This window comes from Stegodyphus dumicola, chromosome 2, assembly GCF_044657685.1.
Source record: "Stegodyphus dumicola isolate Sdum_Otavi_A_Nest chromosome 2, ASM4465768v1".
NCBI classification, from domain to species: domain Eukaryota; kingdom Metazoa; phylum Arthropoda; class Arachnida; order Araneae; family Eresidae; genus Stegodyphus; species Stegodyphus dumicola.
In genome coordinates, this window is record NC_140769.1 from 82,809,701 (window position 1) to 82,828,760 (window position 19,060).

At 32.5% G+C, this 19,060-nt stretch overlaps 1 protein-coding gene across 6 annotated transcripts in view; it reads left to right on the forward strand.

The window, feature by feature from the left end:
• The window catches only part of LOC118184750 (somatostatin receptor type 2-like), a 512,152-nt gene that overhangs the window by 174,245 nt on the left and 318,847 nt on the right, over nucleotides 1-19,060 (forward strand). The window contains exon 3 of one of the 6 annotated variants that reach the window (XR_015039466.1): nucleotides 76-619. The exons of the other annotated variants lie outside the window; for them this stretch is intronic. The gene's annotated coding sequence lies outside the window, so the exon portion shown is untranslated. Of the gene's footprint in view, nucleotides 1-75; nucleotides 620-19,060 lie in introns of those variants that run through there. 6 annotated transcript variants of the gene reach the window in all.

A 19,060-nucleotide genomic window follows, 5' to 3' on the forward strand; every position in this document is an offset into this window, starting at 1 on the left:
TATCTGTAGTTTCCGAATCTGAGATTTTTAGCTGTAATGTGGTAAAAACAGTTAATTTGTTATTCTTTTTTGCAGAGGGAACCTAAGGGGCCATTGATGTAGAGGAAATCATACACCATGTAAGCTGATCTTCAGTATTTGGCAAATATGTCAGCAATGAGTATTGCTGGAAAAATATGTACAGGCCAGCTAAATATTCTTTATTCCATATCTGAGCTATAAAAAGCCGTTTCTCATGAAAGTAACTTGTTTGATGATGATGAACAGCTTTTGGTGCACATCGCCTGCATGACTTAGGTGTGCTTCTTAATTGCGATTTTTTATTTTTGATGATAACTTCAGGTTTTCTATATGATATTAATTACTTTAAATACAGTTTTAACTACTTAATTGATTTTAAAACAATTTCTTTTAAAAATTAAATACAATTTTAAATCTATTTATAAATAAAATACAATTATTCCTACTTTGTAAAATAACTATTGAAATAAAAATACAATGAAAACAGTCATCTCAGTAATTGGCGAACATAAGCAAAGAATACTTGAATGTTTCTCTTATTTATTTCAACCATCTTCATGGGCTGTAGTCCCACTTAGTTTGGATATTTGAAAGTCAAGTAAATATGCATTTGTTGAGTGCAAATATAATATTTCGAATCAGAAATAAATTTTTATTATTTTATTTTCTTACTCAGTTATTTTTTTATAATATGGATGCTGAGCAACGTTCGCAGTTAAACTGAAATCCAAATCGTCATACAACCTGTAGAAATCAGGAATGAAGAAAACGTAACGCTATGGAAATCATAATTTTGTCAATGTGCAGGGCGGTTATAAAAAAACCCTCTCAGATATATGAACCCCCAGCGGCTTATCCGCGCAATCAATCGAAATGAAATTTTAAATCTTGTTATTTGAAGGTATGCACTCGAAATTGTGATGACTTAAAATAGTAGAGCTGTTACGGTTACAGTTAGAGTGAAACGATTTCGAAATTTTTTAATGGCAACATCTATCTTTTTCCTGCGCCAATTGATGAACGCACTGAAAAACCATAAATGGCAATGGAATGATACGTATAATGGTAACTGTCGGCGTAAATGTTTGCAAAGAAGAGATCACAGTCATTATAAGATATGATGAAGATAGCAGGTGGCCGCTACAGATATTATGGACGGATGAGTCGCATTAACTGAGAACGTAAAATCCGAGAACTGCGTTCACTGCGCTGACGAAAATCCTGACGATGCGGCACCATCGCCTTTACAGGAAGCTACAGTGACTATATGGTGCGGCATAGCAAGCATATTCACCGAGAACGTAAAATCCGACAACTGCATTCACTGGGCTGAAGAAACGGCACCAGCACCTTTACAGGAAGATAGAGTGACTATGTGGTGCGGCATCACAAGAATATTCACCGACAACTGCATTCACTAGGCTGACGAAGCGGCACCAGCACTTTTACAGGAAGCAACAGTGACTATGTGGTGCAGCATCGCAAGCATATTCACCGAAAACGTAAAATCCGAGAACTGCATTCACTGGGCTGACGAAAAACCAGAAGATGCGGCACTAGCACCTTTACAGGAAGCTAGAGTGAATATGTGGTGCAGCATCGCTAGCACATTTACACTCAGTCCGCACTTCTCCGAAGACGTCACTTCCAAAGGTTCGAACACGAGCCACATCACTAGTGCTCGGTATACAACAACGTTGTAGAATTACATAATTCAATTTAATTTTTAAATTTTTTTTTACATATTTAACCTTCGTAATTTCCAACACAATCTTAATCTTAACATAATTCCTTTATTTTTAGATGATATACCTGACTTTTATCTGATTTTAGTCGTAAGTTTTAACTTCTTTCCTACTTAGTAACATTTGTAGTTTCCAACATATTCTGAAATTTAACTACTAATTTGTTACGTTTTCACACTATGTACATGACTTTCATTTCATTTTTAACTACTTTCGTACATTTTAACCTTCCAAATTTCAAACATTCCCTTAATTTTTTTAACTTGATTAATATATGAAACTTTATCTAATTTTAGATTTTAATTTTGAACTTGTTTCGTATATTTGTTGTTGTGACTTATTTCACTTGTCTGACAGTAACATCAAAACAAGCCCACGAAATTCATTTCGGTAAGGAATGGAAGAGTTTGCAAGAGCTTTGAGCATCATACAGATGGCAGTACTATTTTGCTCAATTCCGTTCTATTTCTTTGATGGACAATATATCGGACGAAACTGGTTTAAGGGTCTACCACTCAGATACTAGATTATTGTTTATAAAAACACGAAAATTGTGTCCAATTCTTCTTCTGGAAAAAAATTCTTTTATAGAAAGAAAATTTAAATTCACGTTATAACTCGACACCTTTACAGACTTTACAAAGAGAAAGGACATCCCAGATGATAACAACGTCACCCATATAGTATCATATCACCCATATAGTTTTAAAAATATAAACCATTTCAGTTAGGATACACTTACGCGAAGATCAGTGTGTATTGTAATATTATATTTATTAGCCGTGTATGAATAGAGATCATCCCTTTGATAAAATAACTAACAGACTCTAAGTATAACATTACAAATCGTTACTGGAAGACATACATTGCAGAAAGAACATTACAAAAACATTACAGATCTATAACATATTCAAATAAATGTTGTATTGATTGCCTATAGGAAAATATGATAATAAATATAATGAAAAATGTATGTAAAGATACTCACTCTACTGTGGCAGCAATGTTTTTCTATGAGTAATCAGATGGGGATTATTGCTATAACTGTTATCATACGTTACTCGAATTCAATTATGACCTTAATGCATCTTTTGAGAAAGATACCTCAAGGGTTGAAGATAATCGGAAGAAAATAACCTTATGTTTGCACAAAAATGACACGGTAATGGGAATGAAACTTTATCATAATGTTTTAATCATAATTCGCTTTAAAACACATTAATTGACTACTCTCAAATACGAGTAGTAACATTGTTGCGTCCAATTACACGTAAAATAACCCTGAATGTGTAATTCAACCGAATACTTGATATGTTTTGAAAACATCAAGGTAATTTTCTAGAGTCTTGATTCATTTTCTTGCTTAACAGTAGAGTAGATTCAGTATATGCTTTGTTAACTAAAAGGAACTAATTAATGTTCTTTATCAATATGGCAATTGAAAAATGAGATTATCTTGCCCTATGAGCTTGAGAGGTTTGAAACTACACAATAGGCATTTTTCAGATAAAAGTGAGCCGAATACCAGAATTTCATTAATGCAGTTCCGCTCCAGTTTTATTGGGAAATACCCCGGGAGCAGTCCAGAACTCTTCTATCCTTCTTTCCCTACCACCAGCTTTAAGAGAGGACTTTGCTCTCGCCATGTATTTTGAGTGCCCTATTTCACAAATACTATAAGCTTACAAACATCCTGCCTTCTCCGTGATTCGAACCCGGGCCCATCGATACAGTAGTCAGCGTCAGTAGGACATACAGTTTTAGAAGTGCGCCGGGCACTACATTTCACCATTGGTCGTGCAGGTATAGATCGCCGCACTAACTGTACAGTTGCGCCTCCATTTTGAGAAAGATCACTCCGGGGACGGTCCGAGGGTCTCTCATGTACTTTTCCCTACCAACAGCCCATTCAAAGGACTTTCGGATTACTTTGCGGACGGCTGCATACGTCGTATTTTGTATATTTATTGCCGAACTTCGTCAGGAATCACTGAAGATATTCAGAACATGAATGCTTGTTTAAGAAACAATAACACGCCGAAAAAATATTAATTTAGAAGTCAAACAACAAAAATCAGCGTTATATTTTAAAATTTTCACAGGAATAGTTTCGATGGTTTTACCGAACCATCATCCTCAGCTGCAAACGCGCAAAATGATTCACAATAGGCATTTTTCACAAAAGCGCAAAATCATTTTGCGCTTTTGCAGCTGAGGATGATGGTTCGGTAAAACCATCGAAACTATTCCTGTGAAAATTCCAAAATATAACGCAGATTTTTGTTGTTTGACTTCTAAATTAATACATGATTGCTTAGTTTGCTATCTGTTTCCATACCAGAAATGAAGCAAAAAGCAATATGTGCTATCAAATGCATATTCTTCATACACGTTATAATTGTTAAAGCAGATCGTGGCTACAATATTCCCTTCAAACTCTTATAGTAAACAATACTTGAGGTGTTTGTTATGGGTTGTTATTTTGAATTATTAGACTCATCTATTATTACTTGTATGATAATCTCAAACCCTTTATATGCTGATGCTTGACTTTTTGTTGATAAAAGGTGCCAGTAATTTCATATCATATATTTATGTAAATAATCTGATTACTATTGACATCTACATAACGGGTAGAACTTCTGCACATGTTCAATAATATGACCTAATTCTTTTAATAAATTTTTTCAAAATTTTGTTTAAGATTACTAATGGCTAATAGCTTTAGTAAAACTCGAGCGTTACGGCTTTTTCAGGAAACGGCATGAAAAATAATCGTGTGTACTCATCTGGTTTGTCGCAAAAACGGCAAGTATTTTGACTCAAACTACTTCAAAAGCGGGCCCCCCTTACGATGTGGATATAATTAAGCTAGTTCTCGTAATTTAGCGAGTGAAATTAGGTTTTCTCCCTATGGTATCTTTCACAGGATTGGTTGCTAAAATGTTATTTTATCTCCTATTTGACTACGTTATAGTTTGCATACTAACACATATGCTGCATATTGCTCGTACCTTAAGCAAGACATGTGCCGAACAAGAAAGTAAATATGCATCAGTAATAGAAACTACGTAAAATGCTTTAAATTTCCAGTTTCTTTAAGGAATTGCTTCGATGATGGTGAAAAATTTATCTTGCATTCTTTACAGTTATTTTCTTAGAAAATACTTTTTAATATACAAAGGGAATTGAGAATTTTTGCCCTCATGTTCTAATTTTTCGAATACAAATTATTCGCAGATTATTTTAATATTATGTTTATATTTAGTTTTCAAATATTTTAAGTTTATTCCAGATTAAAGTATTAGATTTAAATAATTCTTTAGATTGCATCATAAGTTTATTAGAAGTTAGTTATTTATGACATCGTTTTGACTTGTGAGAAATAAGTAAAGTATTGTAATCGTGAAAAATTTCGATTTTCATGTTTCAAAGGAAATTTCCATTTTGATTAGTTCCATCCTGACGCTTACACGTACGTATGTCGCATAACTTCACCATAAAATGCTGAAATTTTATATTTGGAACTTATGACTAGTTTTAGCGCGACGTGTGTCCTTACGTATGTATTCATGTATATCGCATAACTCAGAAACGGTAAACCGTAAAATGTTGAAAGTTTCTGCATGCGATTGCTATAACATCTAATTGTGCACCTCCCTTTTTATTGCAATCGGTAGTTCCAAATGGGCATTTTTAAATGGAAGAGCCTATTTTATTTTCAAACGAAACAAGTTTATATGAAGTTTAGCAAAAAAAATGTGTTTAATTTATTTGGTGTACAAGGAAGTCATGTGATGTCCGCATCAGAATTTTTAAGATGTTTCAAAATAAATAAATATATGGTTTCAATATCAAGCGATCTCAAATATATGAGCTTTATTTGTTTGTAAATATTTTACAGGAAAAATAAGAAGTAATCTAAATAGCATATCTTGAAGAGAAACACATTAAATATACTTTTTAAAGCAAAATTTAAAGAATAACTGATTAAATTTTCTTTAAATACCTTTTGTAAAATATTACATATGAAACCAGATATTGTTTTCAGATTACAATTTGTAGAGTGATTAGGTTTTTTTAATACTAAGGACGTGAAAAATGAGCAATGCCCTCGCCGGGATTCGAACCTGGACCTCTCGAATACGCGCTGAGAGTGCTACCATTACACCACGAAGGATGCAGTGAGAAGTTAGAAAATATCCTATATACTCCGCCTTTTAAAGGCCGACTGGAGATTAGAAGATCCAACTGCCAAATCCTGGTGGTGAAGAACTATCATCCATCCCCCTTTTTTTTTTTAGTTCGGGCGGCACTGTAAAACATTAGGTTGTTTGTGGAGGAGACACATAAAAATGAGCAAAGCCCTAGCCGGGACTCGAACCTTGGACGTCTCGAATATACCCCGAATGCACTACATTACACCACGAAGGCATGCAGAAAGGAGAGAGAAAATACCTTATAACTTTTAGGAGGAAAGTATTGTTTTAAAATGAATATAGCACAATAATTTCCGTCTTAAATTGTCTTTCTGAGAAATACAATTTGTAATATTCATTCTATAGTTCATATAAAGCAATATTTCTATACATAAATTTGATATTCTTAAAGTTATGTTATCTAAATGTATTTATAAACAGTCAGTTAAAACACAATATAACAACTGCACAAGATCTACGTAAAGATCCAATTCTATCGTCTATTTCCATATATTCTATTATACGTTTCTGTCTATTCTATGATCAGCTAAAATAGAGTTATAATTATCCTCTTGAATATTTGAACGGGTAAAATATGTCAATATGGCATATGCGAACAAGTAAAATTATCTCATTACTGTAAGGGATGTTGAATGTGAAACTTCCTTTAAAAAGGCGGCAAAATATATGACAGTTTTAGGTTTAGTTAGTTTATTTGATTACGGCAAAATAAGAAAGTGTTAGTCAACCTGTTTGCCAGAACTTGAGTCCGGGTCGAACTAACAGTGTTCAACGATATTACCGCTCGACCATTGGCTAGCCCATATCTATTTAGGAAAATGTGACTTTGCGTGCTATGTTAAATTTTTAAATCTGTGTAACATGCAAATTATTTAGCCGATGCGATGTAATAGCGAATTATTTAATCACTCAATTCTTGTAGTTTTCTACGAAACTGGGTTTTCTGATGGCCGACTGGATAAGACCACAAAACTTGGTCCTCCGATACGGATTCGAATCATGGCGTACAGCCTGGCTACATAGGAACTTTTTAGGATTTCTCTGTGTGAAATACAATTATGAGCCAAGTTTCCTTTCAGAATCTTCCACGAAAGCATTCCACTTCTTAGTCAGATGATTCAAGAATGTTTCATCCTTTTCAATTAAAACAAACAAGCTTTTTAAGAAGTACGACGTAAAATAATTCATTTATTTTTTCCAAAATATTCTTATTAAAAATCTATTTAACAATGATTATTTTGTTTATATATCCTAGTAAATTACGAATATTTTTTTAGTTTTTTTGTTATCTCTGTTTCTGTGTATTATAAAAATTCAAGCATTTAGAATATAGCACAAAAATAAAATCTTTCCATAGTAACAAATATAACGTTTGCAGTCGAAATTATGTAAGAAAAATACAATATTTTTTTTTTCAGCAACAGTATGCTTTGGTTTATTTGCCTAATGTAAAGCATTCTAGGGCTATCTGCCTAAAAGAGGTATGCCTTCGTTGGAGGACTTTTTAAGAATTCAGGATTAGTATTCCATTATTTCAATGCTAAGACGCCTCCTGAAATCTTTGTTATAAATATTAAAATTTTAAATCCTTAAATCATAGTAAATACAGTTTCTGAAACTTATTATATTCATACAACTGCTTTGCAGTTGAAGAACACTTTATATTTACAAATTTCTTGCTGTAGGACTAATGTAAAAGTTAAATTTCGTAAATTAGTGCATGCAGATAAAATGATTTATATAGCATCTAGATATAATACGAATTTTTTTTTGGGTTGAAAAGGTGACGATCGGTTTAGAATCAACAAGTTAAAAAATAATCGAACATAATATCCATTTGGAAATACATTCCATATAATTTTCGAAGTTAAGATGTCCAACAAATCATGTAATGCTGTCATGTAATGCTGTCGTAATGTACATTTATAAAGAATAATTGCCTTTTTGCCTTTTTGGCCTTGCATCCCCTGGTGGTGCAAGTAGTAGCAGGTCCAATTAGTAAACTGAAAGATCTATGATTCGAATTTCAGTCTTTAAGAGAGGAGAATATATGGAATTAACAGCACGTCCAGCTGAATAAGTTTGAAGATTCATGATTGCGTTCAAGGCCTCATCAATATGCCGAACAGTTAAGACCTCTGAGTCTGAATACTGGTAGTTCGGCTTGATTTGAGTTCGATCTCAGGCGAACGGGCTGACTGCATGGTTGGTTTCCGTGGTTTTCTTAATGTGTAATATGCTAGCTTTCTTCAGAATATCCTCAACGAAGGCATCCCTCCTCTTAGGTAGATAGTCTTCATAGCTTTCCAGTATTTAAAAAACCGAACCGGCCATGACTGTGAGTCTGCCGAGTGCGTTGTTAACCCGGCGGAAGTCGCACCAAGAAAAGCTACTAGAGTGGGCGCGTGGGGTATCACATATACAGTAAAATATTAAAATATTTAAAAATACAATAAAAACAGTATTATTTAGTTTTAAAACTTTTTTTTTTTCATTCTGGTGTATTATAAATAAGTGAATAATAATTAGGTTTTAAAAAAATTAATTTCCGAAATAATCTTACAGTTAAAATTAAGATAAATGAAAATAATAAAAAAATAAACATCATGCCTCTAAGTTTCATTACATCTCTAATACACCATGCTTATTTTATTTCTTCACACTTTGAACGAAATACATTCATGTGTTCTTGGTGTACAGAATATTTTCACATTTTAAACATTGCATTCACGTTCTTCTGTCCTTGGCGCGAGGGCAAAAAATTTATCACATCTTCCATACTTAGTTGTTTTGAATTCATGTATTCGTTTTAATTCTTCGTCGAAACTTCTGCTTTTGTTTTGCATGCAGTACGTCAATTTCTTGGAAAAGTATTAATCTCTGATCTTTGTTCAATACTTGTTTTCATTAATTGTAATGCTAAGTCCTTCAAAAACAGACTTCTGTTTCTGGTTGGTGGATTAGCAGTTGAATGTAATATAATTCAAGCATTTATTACAGCAACATTCAGTGCAGGAAAGAAAATTACCATTGGCCACCTCCTTGTTATTCTGGCAATAAATAATTGGCTGACGTTTCATCCCCCACATCCACTGCTCCTTTAGTCATATTATTAAAACATATAATTCCTGACGTTTTATTTTCTCCAATAGTATCATCTATAGTATGATCGTTATATAATGTTGAAAGCATTAAGAACAGTTTTTCCTTTTTTAGGAACATCAGGAATTAATGTTTTATATTTTTCGAAACCAAAACATTGTAGAAAATATTCTTAGTTTCAACTTCAGTTTCCAAAACGCAATCTTCATCGCTTTTAAATATTTCTAATAAATCTCACATGCGTTGCATCTCCAGTTTATAGGGACTCATTCTTTTTACCATAATGCAGTTAGAAATTTTTAAGACTTTAATGTCAAGTACTTTAAAATCACTTGCGAGTAGAAATATTTAGTGTTATACTCTAGAAATAAATTTCTTAACTAAATATTCAGTCAGAAAAACACTTACACGGACAGGCGCGTGGGGTGTGTCATACCCCAGTTCCAACAAAATACCGATAAATCTTTTTCTGAAACACACAGGAAAAGAAAAAGCGGTTCTGAAAGTGAACCACAACTAGAAACTCAGCTACTGAAAGCAGCACAGAATTTCAGTTTCACAAGTTAGGAATATTCCACTATTATGTAGGGTTGGGGTATGATACATCCCACGCGCTTTCCCGCGGGTTAAGTGTACCTGTTTCATGGCTTTAAGCACCTAATGGATTCTATATATTAGTATTATCAATGAATTCCTCTCAGGAAGTTATCCAAAAATGTATTAATAGCATAGATTTTTTGAAGATATTTTTCTTTCTGAGAAAAGTACTCAGTAAAAATTTCGATTTCGAATTTGAAATTTTTATCATATTCGGTTAGTAAATTAATTGATATAATGTTATTAATGTTACTACTTAGTTATCTATGCTTTCATTGGAAATCCTTTAAGGACATATTATAAAGGAAAAATTATTTTTGTTCTTTTTTCAAGTTCCTCTATGCATTATAATATTACCAAATAAAGCAATATTTGCGTTATTGCTGCCTTACAAGTACTTATACAATAAAATAAGCACTGTAACACAGCAACAACGATTAAATGCCTTCTTACATAACAACTTCAATTAAAACTACTAACTAAAAACAGCAAATGAATTTCCCAAAATGTAGACTTTTCTAATATGTTGTAAAGTAAGCTTTAAAATATTTTGGAATGTACCTACGATGACTTTATTGAATGATCAAAGCCATCCGTTATTGTAAACCATTTTAAGCTTTCCTTTAGAAATACAGAATGTTACATGTACAGGTTTTTTACACATCTACAGCTATTCTTTTTTAATCACGTCATTTAGCATAAATGTAAAATCAATCAATATTTAGTCATTTCTTCGAGTAGCATGTCAAAAAAGTTTCTCTTAAGTAAGTTCATGGTTGAAGTTGCTATGTGTATTTCTTTAATTTAAGCTATGGAAGTTAAAAACACGGCGATCATCTGCATATGTGAAAACAAAGTTATGGTAAAATACTTGATCTCTAATACATGAGATTAAATTTAAAAAGTCGTGTTTTGTCTAAAATAATGATGTCTTGCAAAATCTTTTCTATAATATGTGACGATTTTCTCTAGAAGGACAAGCTTTTTTTTACTGTTTAGACATATGAATCTTGGGCATAAGGCTCAGATTTTATGATCAGTTCTCGCTGACTAAATAATGTAGTAATTTGATAAAGAAATTAAAATAAGATTAGCTTTTATTATTTCGGTAATTCTAAATATTTTTTTAATTGGACTAATCCAAGTTTTATTCAAAATCATCTAATGAGTCGAAAAGGTTCTTCAGATTGATGACGAAGTTATCGAAAAGGAAACTGTATTTGATATGTTAATCAAGTTAAAATGTCATTGCAACTGCCTAGACAACATTCAGTCTAAGACTGATACTATTTTAGAGGAAATTTATATGCATTTTAAATAATAAATAATACAGATTATTCTTCTTTATTATCTTTATTATGTCATTTGCCAACGACAACTTCACCATTCGCCAACAATATATATCCAAAAACAATAAAATAAACTAAAACAACATTAAAAAAAACTTTCGTGCTTTTTTTCTTATTAGTATTTAGTTTTTTTTATTTAATTACTGCTATTTGTTTAATTCAAACCTGCAACTCCTAGAAAAGTTGCGAATTACATTTCGGAAACTCAGATGTTACGCCATATAGTATTTTAATAATTTATGTAACAAAATATTGAAATTTTAACTCAGTTCTTCGTTGCTGCTTCATTGCGTTCAACAAAGTAATATATATTACGTAAAGCATGAGCACCCAAGAAAATCCAACTTATTAAATTTTTTTAATAAAAATCACATTCATATCAATGTACATTAAAAGCATTGGACGATTTAAAATGCATTAGAACAAAACTTCAGCAAACCAGTATAAGCGACGAGTATTGTTCCAAAAAGAATAATTAAGTCGCTATTATTATATTTACTATTAAATTAGTTTGCGTTTTATAAACAATAATATAATCACTCAATAATACGCTTGTTATAACTTATTAAAATAGACTACTGATTTTCTAATTTTTTATCTAACTTACTGCTTAAATAATGTTATTCTTTATATGCAATTGCATGTAATTCAGGTTAACTGAATGCAGTACTATTCGGTTCGCGCGAATTAATTGAAAGTTTTTAACTTGAATTCACAAGCATTTTGCATATTTTTGAGCATTTAGTTTGAAATCTAAAGGATATTTTATGAAAATGTTATCTGTTTAAACATAGTATTGGGAAATTTTTACATGCTGCTTATTTATTTAGTGAAGAATGTTCGCGTCAGTTTGTCGTATGTCTAAACACTTTCTTGGCGATAAAACGTAGAGGTCTAAAACGAAGAAGAGCAACCCTCTTAAACTCCTACTGAGAATTGTTATTTAGAGATCTCCAGGGTTCCAAAAATAAGGGGGGCGGGAGACATCTGCACGGCCGCTTTAAGGCGGTCATAACACTTTCGAGGTCTTCACCACTGATCGCCTAGAACCGTCAGTAACGCTTTCGAACACTTTTCCAGTTAAATTCTACATAATAAAGTATTATTTACATCCTCAATATCATGGATTATCAACTCTTATTGTAAAATCTTGTTTTTGTTCTCGTATTCCATGTTTGAATCGACGAGCCCATCAGAAACCATGCTCAGACCAGTCATTCATTACAAATAATTAGCACTCGTTTCTACCGAGCGCCATTCCTATTTCGATCAAGATACTTCACAGGATGATTAGTTAATTTCACGTCTCCTGTACTTTTCCTTTTAGCATTAGCCACACGAAAGAGCCCCCAGACTGTAATATGTATGATGCTTTGTTCGCACCGCTATCATGTATGTTGATCTTTACCTGAGATTCGAATTTTGACCAGCATCCACGGGGCGTCCTCCCCTAACTTTAATACATGCAAAGATAGAGGAGAATAGCATAGGAAAATAACATGCTAAGTAAAACTGACACTACAGTTGAAAGTTGTCCCTTCTTCAATTGCAACTAAATGAAAGGCAAGTGTCACAAACAGAAGGAGAGACAGTCTCTCCTCATTTGTTGTTGTAACTTATCTGACATTAACCTCAGAACAAGCCGACGAAATTCATTATGGCAAGGAGGTGCAAGATTGCACCCGTCGTTTGCAACAGCCTTGAGCACCCTACAGTTGACAGTACGACATTGCTCAGTTCCATCCCCAATTTTGATGGAAAGCACACCGGGGGGAGGAAGAAGAAGTCCGATGGTGTCTCACCTCTCTTCCCCTACCACAATCTCTCGGGAGGACTTTCGGCTCGCTGCATATTTAGAGTGACCACATCCCACGCAGACATTACACATTTATAAATATCCATACTTTCTCCGGGATTCGAAATTTCGGGACTGCAGTCAGAGTCGCTAACCACTGTATCAATTAGGCGGCTTTTCCTTGCTTAGTTTCTTTTTTAGTGTATACGAGCCAGTTTCCCTTAGAAAGTCCTCCACGAAGGCATCCCTCCCCTTAGGCAGATAGCCCTAGTGTGCTTTGCTATAATTAAATATACCAACACACCAACACCAACACCTTGCTTAATTTTTGCAACCGTTTCAGGAATCAGCCATCGGTCTAGCAAAATTTTTGCTGAAATTTTACCATTGATAAATTGTTTCTTTACAAAATGATAAAATGATATCAGTTCCTGCCATACGCCACTTTCATAATAACTACAAGACTGCTTTATAAGAAGTCTTTATACTACTTTAAGAACATATTACTATAATATATAACCTTTTGCTTATTTTTTTATTTTACATCTTTATCTTTAACATAACAATGTTTCAATAAGAAATCCACTGCTCGAAATGCTTCAGTCTTTTTAGATAACTGGGAGTGTTGTAATCTATTTTTTTCTCTTTCAGGAAAAACGAAAGATGACGTCACATATTTTAGTTATACGTAAATGTTACACCTGCATTTTCTCAATTCTAATTCAGCTTTTTGGTCTGCATAATAAATTCTGCAGTGCCTTAGTCATTTATGTGCATTAACTTCAAAAGTTTCAGTAATTAGATATTGGTTTACTAAATTTTCCATTCAAATTCTGCTATTGATTTAATTTTTCCGTTTAAATATCCCACCATATGACATATGACAGTTTCATGTTTCAGTTCAGTTTCACTACTCCATTTCACAACTGTAATCATATTCGTAAATGGAAATTTTTATTGACTGCACCTGCTTTTCACTTTACATCCTAATTACTGCGACTCTATAAAAGCTAATTTATATCAAGGATGAAATACAAGTTAAAGAAAATTTAATCATAAATAAAAGTAATCAAGAAGTGGAGTTAACTTTTAAGGTAATGAAGACGGCATCTTCTATGAATACGTTTCTTTGGGGGAAAAAAGAGCTAAACGAGTAAAGCATGGAATTAAATTGCTTTCAGAGATGGCACAAACGTTCCAGAACCATGATTTAAGTTCTATTACTTAAATGGGAATAATTTGATGTACTTTTCCTTTCGATATAGAAGCAATTGTACTCTTAAAAGAGAAATAAGCTAAGTTGTGCAATGACTTGCATCAGCAGGCATGAATTATTTGTTTTCGGGGAAACTTTATTTAATCTCTAATTAGACACGATAAAAATTGTTACTTATTTTTCTTGTGAGAGTTAAGACTGGATAAAAAAAAGACAAAATAAATAGTTAAGTCTTCATTTACGAATAAAATTTTAAAATGTGGTGATTTGGGCAATTTTTTAGACTCTTTTTGAAGTATCATAATGACAGTACTCTATAGATTTCTATTTGTTTCACTTTTTGCTTACAAAACATACTTCTTGAGCAAAAATAATCAACAAGTAAAGTATAGAGCTTTACATGTAAATCGATACGCATAAAATTCTTTTAATTACGTTAGTGGTATATAGGGATGTTTTATATTTTTTACACATTACACATTTTTACACATTTTTAGAGATAACAATGTTTAAAAAATATTTATTTCTCAAAGAATGATAAATTGGAAATCACTTTGCATTTCTTTGACTCTCATTATAGAAATATCTTATGGTAGAAACTCAACTAATTGTTCTGCAGTTTCAGCAGTTATAAATAAAAGACTAGTCTTGCCTTATACATAAATGACAGTAAAGCATTATGTACTGAAATACTTAATTAAAGTGATGTTTGAGATACATATTACAGTCATCATCTACTGATCTAACTCGTTAAATCAGAGTTTTGTTTGAAACTAGAAACCATCAAACTACGAAACCAGTTTATTTTTAACTGTATAATAGTGAGTGTATTTATGACCGAAAACTTAAAAGAATATATTACTTTCAAATAGGGGTGGTAGAAAAGTGGTTAAAAATAGAGGGTTTGGTGGATATATGGATAGATACACGTACAGTCCAGAAATGACCAATACGATATTTACTGAAACAATATATTTTTATGCAAAGTTTTAGTGTATTTTGAAAATTTTTAAATTTATAGAGAAACAATTATTATTGCTTTTCAAGAGGTCGCGAAAAGAAAATAAATATACGTAATTTTATTTAGCATCTCAAAATGATAAAATGTTAAGCTTTGAAAAAATTTCTATTTGAACTGAAGGAAAGAAAAACACTTGACATAGCATTGACAATTGACATTAGCATAAAACAGCATTCTTGGGTCTTATCAGATGAAGCAGATATAAGAGAGTGCCTTTACGTATTTTTAAATGCATGCCATTTCTTTAGATTCTGATCCTGAATCGCCAAGTTGATTCATCTGATCTTCTGTATTGCTGAAATGCTCATACTAAAGTATTGCTTCATTAAGTCATGTTTTTCATCTTAGCATAAAGAGACTTGGTGAAACTTGGCAACTCCTTGCTCTTTATGCACTATGAAGTGCAGCAAGAAAATTTAAGAAGTACTTTCTTCATTTCTGTTTTTTCACAACAAAATCGCAGAAATGTACAAATGCAATGTAAATGATGAACATGATACATCATGCGTTTTACAGTAAAGGATATAGATATTTAATGGCACCTGCTCATCAAAATTCTGATTTTTCCATGAATAACTAGATTTAAAAGGCTATTGTTTGTCTCCAGGTAGTAATGTTTTCAACCGCGTTGGTTTTACTAGATCACCATTTCACGGGAGAACACGTACATTCAATCGTTCATTTATGTATTTTCTTTTTAAACATTAATTTCACAAAAATAAAATATACTGTATAGTATTTTATAATTCACCTAGCTCGTCCTAGACAAATTTAGACAATTCTTTCAAAGATTACTTAAAAGTTATTCAGTTTGGGACCGAAATTTTAATGTACATTTTTACTTCCTTGTACGTAGTAAAAAGGAAGTATTGTAATCGCGAAAAGTTTCAGGCAGCATATTTCAACGAAAATATCCATTTTGACCGCTATCGAATGCAATTTAAGGATGTTTTTGCGTAATATCTGTACGTAAGGACAGAATAAAATATTCTTTTCCTCCAAAAAAATTATAAAATTGCTTTAAAATGAATTCTGAAGAGAATTTTTCGTGGCGTCTGTACGAACGTATGTACGTACGTACCTCGCATAACTCAAAAACGAGTAGCGTCAGAACGCTGAAATTTTGTATATAGGACTGCTATAACATGCAGATGTGCACCTCGTATTTTGGTTGCAATCGGCCGCACTAAAAGTATATAAATATATTTATATATATATATCCACTCTGTTACCCCGCTCAGTGATCTCAGTTTCTTTACTCTTATATGTTTGTAAATTGTACATTTTTTGCTTTAAATATGATTGAATTATGTTGTTCTTATCTTCCGGTTAAGGTTTTTATGCCTTTAGTAAATCTGTATGCAATATTTTTAGAATTATCAACAATTTTAAAGTTGTTTAAGTGCCGCTAAGCCTAATAATTTTTTGGATGGCGCCATTGCTTGTTTACATTTGAAACAGCAGGAGAGTGGATTTGTTGCCAATCTAGAGAAACTTAGCTTCGCAACAACAAAGACAACGCCTTCATTTATTATTGCGAATTAAATCATGCTTAATCCTTTCTGGAACTTTTTCGAGGAAATAAGAGTTTAAGATTTACTTCGTAATTTTTAATACAGATATTTTGAGTTTTTATATATTTTTGCTTTGTCGCGAAGTGAGAACTGAATTAATTGAATGAGAAATACTCAATCGTCTGTGAAAAACTGTTTCTTTTCTGTTTTGTTTGTTTAATTTCTTTTATACATCGTTCTAGCTTTATGAATAGAACATGTGGCAACGATTATATAATTCTTTAAGTGGTATCAATTTTGTGCATTCTGAGTTATAATATGAACGAAATATAATACTGTTAAGTGAACCTAGCGCCACAGTGTTGCTTAGCTAAACAAATAGAGTGAGTTTCAAAGAATGCATTTATTCTATTGTGGTTTATGCGCTATCGGCGAAGTAGATTTAATTCAATCCAATAACTTTAAATGAAATGCAAGAAAAAATGTGTATAATTTAAAATTCCGAACAAGGAAGTCAGGTGGTGCACACAACAGATTTTTTTAAATGTACTCGAAGAAAGATGATTTCCTTAACGTAAAAATGTTCCACCATACACAAATGCTGATCTCAAACTATAAAAATTAGTTTAGCTCAATTTAAAATTTTATTGATTTATTTATGCATTTCGAAACAAACTTCAAAGTTGCTCACATGACAAATGTAAAGAATTACGCAACTTTACGTAGGAAGTATGCTGTACGCGAAGAATGCACCTGGAAAGCATTGTTGCCGGGTAAGTTTCGTTTATATTTAGTTGTATGTTTAAAATTCAAAGCAAAATATTTGTTGTAAATAGTAATTTTCAGTTCTGATTACGTGATTGAGAAATAAGCAAACTGGCAAGCAGCATATCTATTAATGAAACTTGGAATTTATACTAATAATGTTTATATTAATAATGCAACTTTCCCTCAGAAAATTAAAAAAATTCAAATGAAATTTCTTCTTTATATGACGAAACTATCCAGAGCTATTCAGAAATCATGAAGGCACACTGGTTTGGATTTTGTATTAAAACTCACAAAGCTACATAATGATGGAATGCATTGTTAATATTTGTCTCCCTCAACAGATGTGTTATTTAACCGAATCACATAAAACTAAGGAGAAAAAATCTTAGATTAGCATATGTTTATCATATATGTAATGATTTTGAATGTGCAATCGAATGCTGGAACTCTTAACAGCGTCCAATGTCCGGCATGGCCGTGATTAAGGCATACAGATGAAGGGTTGTGTTTAATCAATTATGGCAAAGCACACGAGGGTTATCTGCCTAAAGGGAGAGATACCTTCGTGGAGGACTTTCTAAGAGAAACTGGCTCGTATATAGGTTACACATGAGAAAAAACACGAAAACGCCCATGCAGCCAGCCCGTTTGCGCGATTCGAATCTCGGACCGAACTAACAGTGTTCAGCGTCTTTACAGCTCGGCCGCTGTTGGGCCTTACAGATGAAGGAAAAAAACCTGAATTTCGACAAATCACCAGTTTTTGTTTTCAGACATATCCAATTACTTGGGCAGACACTTATTCAAACATAATTAAATATGATAAATTTCTATGTACATTGGCTTTTAAAAAGGAATGGTGAAAGTAGTTAAGGTAAAGCGACACGATGTTGACAGAGCAGCAGTTAGAAAAGGGAAGAATGACGTAGTTTACTGTGCCGAGAGTATTTATGCTAAGTCTGTGGTGTAAGTAGAGCTAATATCTCATTGGTTAATATTAGTTATAGTGCCCTTTTCCAGCAGCGTTATATAAAGTAGAAAGATCTCGAATTTGGGAGACCAGATGAATTTAAAGGGAAAACACTAAATGTAGAATTGATAAATTTGAGGTCACCAATTATTTTTAAAGAAACTATCGTATTTTCTTATATCTTATATATATATATATATATATATATGATGGTTTATTTGTTATGATGGTTTGTTTATTTGGTTTATTTGTTAACAGAATACATCTTTTATTGTTGACATCATATTTGTAAATTAGACACATATCATTTGGGACAAAAAGCACGATTTTCTTTAATAGTTACATCGGTAGTTTTTTTGTAGGACGAATAACATTTTGAGCAGATTTAAGAAAGACTTTTCTCTTCAAAAGTAGTAGCGAAAATTCTAAAACCAGGAATATCTGCATACTTGCAAGCCAGAAAGTAAGAGAAGAAGGCAACCTATCTAAAACAAAAACCCGGTTTGGTATAAATCAGTCTTAGTTCAGCTTTATTTTGATTGATGGCTTGATTTTCGGTTAGAAAAGTATAAAAATGTTACTGGCATTATGTAAGTGCCTCGACATTAGCTTTTTGTAATGTTAAGATGGAGAGGTTGAAGGGCTACTTCAAAATGAAATAAATATTTTAATATCTTATTTATATCTCTTGCACACGCATACACACACACACACACACACACACACACACACACATATA